Raw genomic sequence first — 8,742 nt, 5'->3', positions numbered from 1 at the left:
TGGCCGGGATTGAGCTGCGGGCCCGCCGAGCGTGTCCGCTGGGTGTGAGCGGCTTCCTGGGTCGAAGGGCAAAGGGGAAAGCAGCCGGGCAGGCCCTCCCCGTCCGCTAGCGGCCCAGACCCCTCTCCCAGGACTACCTCTATCCCTGGGCCAAAGCCTTGATTACTCACGCTTTCATCCCCCCTTCCCCGCCCCCAGGTGAACTAAACACCTACAGTGTACCAGACTCGGGTGGGCCAGCCCGGGATGCAGAGGGCTGGACACACACAGCCGGCATGTCCACCGCTCTGCACAGCGCCACTCCGAGTGCGAGTGTGGGTGGGTGCGGGGGTGGAAGGAGAGCCCTGGACGTGGGCGGCAGAGGGTAGGATGTGACCTCTAAACACTGGGCTTCACTGGAGGGCTTCCCCAACGAAGGCCGCATTCCCACTGGGCCAGGCAAACCGAATGGTGGAAGGTGAAAATGGAGGATGAATCCCGGATTTGTGGTGTCCAAAGGTGTTCGTTGATTGGTGCATTCATTCAACAAATACATGTTGAGCGTCCACGCTGTGCCAAGCATTGGACTAGGCGCTGGGACACGTGAGAGGGTCTCAAAGGCACATCCCTGATCTTTTAGAGCTCCCAGTCCAAAGAGTAGACAATTCTATCAGACACACAGACAAAAGGCTTCAGCGTCAGAGGTGACCCAGCCTGGAAAGGAACCCTGCAGGGTGAGGGACCCACAGGAGAACCCAGTTTGCCTCAGAAGGTTGTAGGAGATGGGGCTGAGCTTAAGTTGAGGTGAGTCCAGATACATTCCTCGAAGGAGATGTTGAGCACCCACCCAGAGGGTCCCAAGACTATCTATGTTTCCACCCAAGGGCAGTGCTTGAGGGTCCTCTCTTTGGAGGTGATTTTGTTTTTCCCTTTTGCATGCTGTTCTGCCTAAGTACCAGTAGGACAGGTTGCCCTGCGCCCCTCACCCCCAGCCTGTAGGGTAGTACTCTGTTCTCTGTGTTTTGCAGAATTCTAAACACTTTCCTTCCCTTCTCATGATTGTTCCCGTGGGAGCTCTGGGTTCTGACCTCCTTAGGGCACCTTTCACCATCCAGTGAAGGGAAAGAAGGACGCCCTCAACAGCTCCCATGTTTTCCCCACCCACATATGGAAACACAACCAGCACTTAAGCCGGTTCTGGAATAAACCAAGGTCAGGATCTTCTCCACCCCCAGAATCTTCTCTGCTTCTTTACTCCACACCTCCAGGACCACTCCCTGGCACAGGCGAGGGATGTATCAAGGCTCAGAATACTAGTGAAGCCCATGACGTCAGAATTAGAGAGGCAGGAGGAAGCAGGCCACAGCCACAACCCTAAGAGAGCTGAACCCTTTGATGAAGGGACAATCACAAGAATAACGGACATAGAAGGACCTCATTGAGTATTTCTTACTGATGAGGCATCTGAGGCTTAGAGAGAAGTGACATACGTTGGGTCACACAGCAAAGCTGTATCTAGAATCTGCTATGGTCTTTCCACCTCACCTGTCAGACCCCCTAAGGGTTAGAGAGAGGAATTAAGGGAGAAGCCAACGTCCACATGAGCTGAGTGACCTCAACCACCAGACTAGTGCCAGGAGGTCAAACCTGGCATTGCCGGAACATTGCGGCTGGGTGTCACAAGGGGCAAGCTCAAGGGCGAGGTGGATAGGAGTGAAGATGGAGAAAGGAATTGATAATGGGCTCCCCTGGAGCAGGGGTCCAGTTCTCCATCCCCTGGGAGCCCAGGAGAAAAGGCTTTTCCAGTGCGAGTAGAAAGGACAAGGTCAGACCTCTGGAAGGCCTTCCCAGTAAGATAGCAGGACAGGCCGGCGGGCTGAGTAGACCTTTGCTGGATTCCACGAGGGAAGATGCAGCATCTTGGAGGTGCTGAATTGTTTCTGATGGGCAAACTGGCATGGGTCACATTAAGGGGTTTAGTTAGCAGGTGGGGGTGAAGTTGGTCTCGTCATCCTTCAGCCCCCATCCTGCACCAGCGCTCAGGCAATGAAGTGTGACTCCCCCTCCCTGAGCTCATTAAAGTCCTGTTAATACATCATCCAGCCTCCTGGGCTGACAAACACTCAATCCTGGCAAATGGCCCTTCATCATGTCATGTCTCTCCCTCTGCCCTCCTGGGCGGGGCCTTGAGGGTCTGTTCTCTGAGGACTCCCTGCTGACCATTCCCCTGGCTGTTTCCCCCTCTCCCCCCGCCCGGTCAAGGGATCTGTGTCTTGAGAGTACCCTGCTGAGGACATGCTGATCAGGGGGTCTTGTGACCATCCCCTGGCAGGTCAAGTGCCCAGCAATGGATTGGATAATAATAGCGGGATTGATGGCGATAATACGCGGCTTCTGCAGAGGACCCTCCATGCTTCCCAGCCCTTTTGCTATGTCACATCCATGGTGGAGCATCCCACCCCGCTCCCAGGGGAGGCAGGTGCTGTGCTTGAGTATGGGACACGTGTATATATGCACGGGTGTGTGAGTGCGTCATCTTCCTAGGTCACAGACTTGGAACAAGGCCTTTTTGAAAACATCAAGAAAAATAACCCAGCCAGCCCAGAGAGAATCAGCATTAAAGGTTTTGAAGAGAGAGGGGAGAGTTAGAGGGAATATGTGTGGAAGCCAGAGAGGGAGGAGCAGGTGAGGTAAGGAGGAAGGAAAGACAGGGCCTAGGGGAAGTATGGGGTGCGGGGGAGGAAGGGAGAAAGAAGTGGGAGACAGGAAGAGGAAAGGGCGGGGAGAGCTGTCTTTGTGGTCCTCTGGATTGGCCACTCAGAACTCATTGAGAAGCAGGAAAGGAAGGAAATGTGGCCGGGCTGGGATACTGGGATGCACGCCCAGAGGACACCACACCCCACTGGCTGCTATGTCCCCCACTTTCACGGGGTTCAGGCTGCTCCCCCACAAATGGAAGCCCTAGCCCACCTCTTTCTGGCTATTTGGCCTTCCAGTTCCCTGTGCCTCCCTCCCAAGCCCTGCTTAACTACTCACTCTTACCGTTTGTGTGTTTATCCCAGCTTTGCCTTCCCAGGGTGCCACAGACTGTGTCTGGGTCCAATCTCCAGCCCACAGCCAGCCTAGGGGCTCTTAAGAGCCTCCAGGAGAATTAGAAGAAGCGTCCCTGGGCAGACACAGCTCTGTGCCGGATCACACCAGGCTTGGGAGGAGGACTGGCTGTCAGTCCTCTCCTCTCCCCCAGGGGCCCAAACCTTGGTGTGCACTTCCAAAATCCTCACTCTACATCAGGCTCTGCGTTTGATCTGTGAGCAGAAGCACACCCACCTCACCCCCATCTTGTGGCACAACCTTTGGGCCAGCACCCCAAACTGATCTGTCATCATGTACCTTTATGATACAGCCCAACAGAACCTCTCACTAAGCACCCACACCATTTTAGTACTTCAGAGTCTCTCTCCCAGAGTGTCATTTCCCCCTTCTGCCTGGGGAGCTCCTATTCATCCTTCAGAACCCAACTCAGATATACTCTCTTCTGTAAAGCCTTCCCTCGCTATCCCCTACCTCCACCACAGCTGGTAGCTCCTACCCCAGAGCTCTCCTAATCCTTTTTCCTAGTTTCCAGGTGTTGAGCTTCCTAGAGGAGCCCTTCCCTTCCTATACCCTATCCAAAGACAGAAGGCCCCACCCATGCCTGCCTGGCTCACTCTCACACATGCCAGCTCCTCTGGAACCCCACTGGGCTTCTCCTTTCCCTACAGCTTGTAGACCCAGGGCAGAATGGGGAACTGGAAATCCAAGTGACCCAGAGGTCTCCCCACCCCCACACTACCCTCACTGGGGCTCTGCCTGACAGGAGATTCTCAGCACATCTGGTTGTACTTAAATCATCCAACGCCCAACTGCCCAGGCATGTTCCCTGCTTTTCTCCCCTTTGCCCTGGCCTCTTCCCCTTCCTAAACTAGCCTCCCCGCCCTCTCCTCCAGGATGCCTTCCCCGATTGGCCCAGCCTCTGTATCACAGCCCACCCTTGAACCTGATTCTCTTTGGGTCTGGGGTCTAGAAGCGTGTGTGCTCAGCATGGCTCAGTGTGTGGAACCCCATCCTTCAAAGCATTGGTCGTGGATAGAAACCCAGGCTGGGAGGGAAGCTGACCCAGGGTCTCTCCTCGGCTCCCTTGGCCTCCAGGGTGGCTCCCTCCAGTTACTAGTGTGTGGTGGGCAGGGGGAGTGTTCCTGCCTTTTTCAAGATTTGGTTCAGATCCAGAAAGCTGTTCCCACAGCACCTCTTGCTGTCAGCTATTTTCCAAAAGGCTTTGCTAATATTAAAGAACAAAAGGGAAATAAATACAGAGGACACAGTAAGTGTAAAAAGACAGGCCACAAAGAATGGTTTGTGGATCTACTGTGACCTGCTTCACCAGGGCTCCAGGTTTGAATGTTCATTCATTTACTCATTCTTTCCTTCAACTGGTGCCTAGGTGTACTAAGTTCTGGGAGTAGAGACTTGAATAAGACCCCAGTGCTTCCTAGACAAACTTGTAGCCAGTGAAGAGAGGGACAGGTGGACGAACAAATGCAAAATGCTGTGATGGACATGAGTGGGGACGCAGTGAGGTGCAGTGGTGGAAAACCACAGACCCTGGGTGGAATCGTGACTCCCCCGCTTTCCCGCTGCTGCGCTGCTGGGACAGGCGGCACCGGCTGGAGCCTGTCTCCTCACCTGTAAAAGGAAGATGATGTGACCTGAAGGGATCCTGATGGGATTCACATCAGATCATGTGAATGGAAGCGCTCCGTGAAGTACTGACTTGTTGCGATTATTATTGGGCTCGAACATTGCCTGCCCGGTGCTCGTTGCTCATTTTTCTGATTCCCGAACAGCAGTCTCTCTGTACCTTCGGAGGGAAGCCACCATGTTAGAGAAACTTCTCCTGCGGGGGCCACCAAGTGCAGGCAGCAGGCAGTTAGGGTATTCACACACACTTTTGTTACACAAGGAAAACACCTTTTACACAAATTAGAAAATATAGATAAGCATAAAATAAAACAAACATTCTAATCCCACCAGCTAGAGATAACCACTGGTGTGACTTTGGAGCAGGCCAGATATTATTCTAGATATTGATATATACCGGGGGCGCCAAAACAATGTATCCAAGTGGACACTGGTCAACGTTGCTCAAGCAGTAGTCGCCACAATCAGAAGTGTCTGGACGCTGATGGGAACCACTTTGAGCACCTCTTGTAATTGCAGAAGTCAAACGTGACTTGTGTTCATCTTTTGTTATCAGTATATATTGAGTATTACAATTTTAATACAGTTTTCCTTTCTTAAAATGTGTATACTTTTTTTTGGCACCCTCTGTATGCATAGAGAGAGAGAAATCCCCACACTATTTTGTAATCTGTAGACAAACACTTTGAATATCTTGTCTATAACTACGTTTATACCACATAATTTTAATGACAGCTGAATTCTATCATATATGGACATGCAAGAATTAGTTTAACAAGTTTCCTTTGTTGTGGATTTTTCCCCAGTAATAAAAGCTTAATGATCAGACTTGTAACATCCACCTTTGTGCATGTGTTTGATTAGGATAGATTCCTAGTAATGTGAGACTGGAAACATATATTTTTAGTTTGAAGGAGCCACCAGCCCAGGCCTCTGGGCAATGCTCTCATGTCTCCTCCAGGCAGCCCTCCCAGACTGGCCTTCCAGTGCCCAGTGCATCTCCCAAGGCCCACACCTTTCCCAGTAGCTTCATCCCTTAACAACCTGGCCTGGAAGCCCTAAAAAATGCTCAGAAGACCTAGCTGGTGAAGGCCAGGAGGGGCCCTGGGGGGCGAGCACAAAGCAGGCTTGTGTGGGACATGGAAAGAGGCCCCGCCCCTGGGGGCTGCTCGCTGAACATTCCTCCCAGGACAATGGCTGCCTCGGAATCCCGAGAATGAAGGAGGTCGGGAGACTTCCCGAATCCACCCACTTCCACCCCCTACCAAGTTGTACCCGTTCCCAAAATGGAAAGAAGGGGCACTTGCTTTGGGGGCAGGGTGGAGAGGGACAGTGCATCCAAGCCGACAGCCCCCCCACCTGGCCCTCCTTTTACCAACTCTAATCCACAACAGGGCGCTGAGTCCCCCCAGGCATCCCTTCCCTGTGGGTCTTGGGCAAGTCCTGCTCTCTCTGTCAGCCCCTGCTTCCTCAACTGTAAAATCAGGGGCTTGGATTCAGTGGTGGCTAAATACCCCACAGATCTAAAATGCCCCCATGTCCTGATTAAGAGGTGCACAAACTTTGGAGCCAGACTGCTTGAGTTCAAATCCAGTCTGCCCTTTACCCTGTGACTTTAACACTCCCACCACAACTTTCCTAGCTGTAAAGTGGGTTGATGATAGATGCCCATCCCTCAAGGGGCTCTCCCCTTGAGGGGAGGAAGGATGAGAAGGTACTCGTGAGACAACTGGCGGATTCCTCAGAGTCTATTAATAGTGATTCACACTTAACTCTGACAGTAACTGGCTCCCCAACACCAGCCCCTCTCATGCCCACTCTAGATTTTGGCCCCTGGACATTTGCCAACAATTGGCCAAACCTCTAGGAGATGAGGGGCTACTGACCCCCAAGGAAGCCTCCCTCTGGCGTGATTCCACATCTCCTGTATGAGCCATAAGGCCCTAAAGTTGTAGAACTAGAAAGGTTTTTGGGGGCAAACAAAATTGAAAATACAGGAAAACTCCTGCATCAGATCACATGTCTTCATTTTTGTTTGGGAAAAGTAGGTGTTGTCAATACAGCCAGCAATTGGTGACATAGGATTCCGGGCTCTCAATGACTCATTGGAGGGTTAGGACTAACACACAAACAGTGAATAGCGTGGGTTTCCTATCAATATGTTTGAGCTGTTTGCCGCAACCCCTGCCGAACCTCCTCCCTCTGTCTCTCATACACCTGTTCTTTCCTTCTCTTTTCTCACCTCCTCCTCAACTTCTCTACTCTTATACACCCCCAGATTAAAATCCTCTGCTACAAGTACCAGAAAACTCCCCTCAAAATGGCTTGTACAATAAGGACACAATGCATATCATATTTCATCCAATTTACATGCCACAGATGTTAAGAAGCACTGCTACTTTATGTACCATCAGAAAGAATTAAAAAACTGCCTATTAAGCTGACACAAGGATTTCTTATTACTTAGCATTTTTATTTATTTAAAAAGTTCTTTTAGACATACATATATATTTTTAACATAAATTACTCTTGCACATATGTAACAAGGAAAACATGGGTAAAATAAATTGGTTAAGGTTTTCTTTAAATGTTATCGAATTCAGAGAGTGATTCTTGGAATCACTTTTCAACTTCGAGCTGTTTTTCCACATAGATGCATCATCTGGGCCATCACAAGTATCGGTGATACAGCATTTCTTAAAAGACTGCTCTATTGAATTAATTATCTATTGCTGTGTAAAAAGTTACCCCAAATCTTAGCAACTTAAAGCAACAAACATTTATTTAATAGTTTCTATGGGTCAGGAATTCGGAAGTGGTTTGGCTGGGTCAAGGTCTCTTATGAGCTAGCATTCAAGCTGTCAGGGGTGGGAGGTCAGCGGGCGTGGGGCATGGGATGGTCATGTGGGGCTGGAGAATCCGCTTCCACACTCACTCATATGGCTGTTGGCAGACCTCAGTTCCTAGCTGGGGGTGTTGGCTGGGTACCTCAGTTCTTCATCATGTGGACCTCTCCACATGCCATCTGACTGTCTTTATGACATGGCAGCTGGCCTTTCCAACAGCAAATGAAAAGACAGCACAAGCGAGCATTCAAGACAGAAGTCACAATCTTTTTATAACCAAATACTTGAAATGACATATCATGATTTCTGCCCTATGCTATTGGTCACAACCTAGAACAATGTGGGAAAGGGCTACACAAGGGTGTGATTATCAGGAGGTGAGGACTATTGGGGGCAATTTTTCGGGCTTCCTACCACATCCTTCTAAGCCACGAACTTCCATTCTGGAAGTTTTAATGCTGGAAGATGACCTTGCCAGATGGTCAATAAAAGTGTCTAGGTATCAGTAAGGACTCAAAGAGCCCTTACATTGTTTGTGGACTGAAATATCATAGGATTATAGTTGTCCTATCATGACACCAGGAAAGTCACTAAGTTTGCACATGTGTACACATGACAGCTAAGCACAACTGCTGTATGGCTAACAGCAGATTAAAATGCTGTTGATTATAAGATGTATAATGATTTCAGAAATGGTAAAATGTGGCCAAATGTGCACTTTATAATTGATCACATACATTTTACATAAGAATGAGAACTGGTGGCTTCAGACTTGATTAATTCAGAAACTCAACATCTTCACGGACCCAGGTTCCTTCCATCTTTGCATCTAACACCCTCAGCATGTCTGCTGAACCCCTGGATGGTTATCCTCAAGTCACAGTGTGGCTGATACTGTTCCAATCATCCCCTGTGGGCCCAAATATTCCTCTCCGGTGCCTCCTTTTAAGAATAAGAAAACCTTTCCCAGGGACATCCAGATTTTCCCTCTTGTCTCATTGACCAGAAATTGTTACTGCCTTTGTTAGTCAGGATTAGGTTCAGTTGCATATTTTAGCAAAACTCAAAGTCATTTAAACAAGATTGATGTTTATCTTTTCTCATATAAAAGAAGTTTGAAGATAGGCAGTGCTGATGTGGTGGCTCCATAGTTTCAGGGTCATCAGGGACCCAGGCACCA

Source organism: Rhinolophus sinicus, linkage group LG02 (genome assembly GCF_036562045.2).
Source record: "Rhinolophus sinicus isolate RSC01 linkage group LG02, ASM3656204v1, whole genome shotgun sequence".
NCBI lineage: Eukaryota > Metazoa > Chordata > Mammalia > Chiroptera > Rhinolophidae > Rhinolophus > Rhinolophus sinicus.
This window is presented reverse-complemented; position numbering follows the sequence as displayed.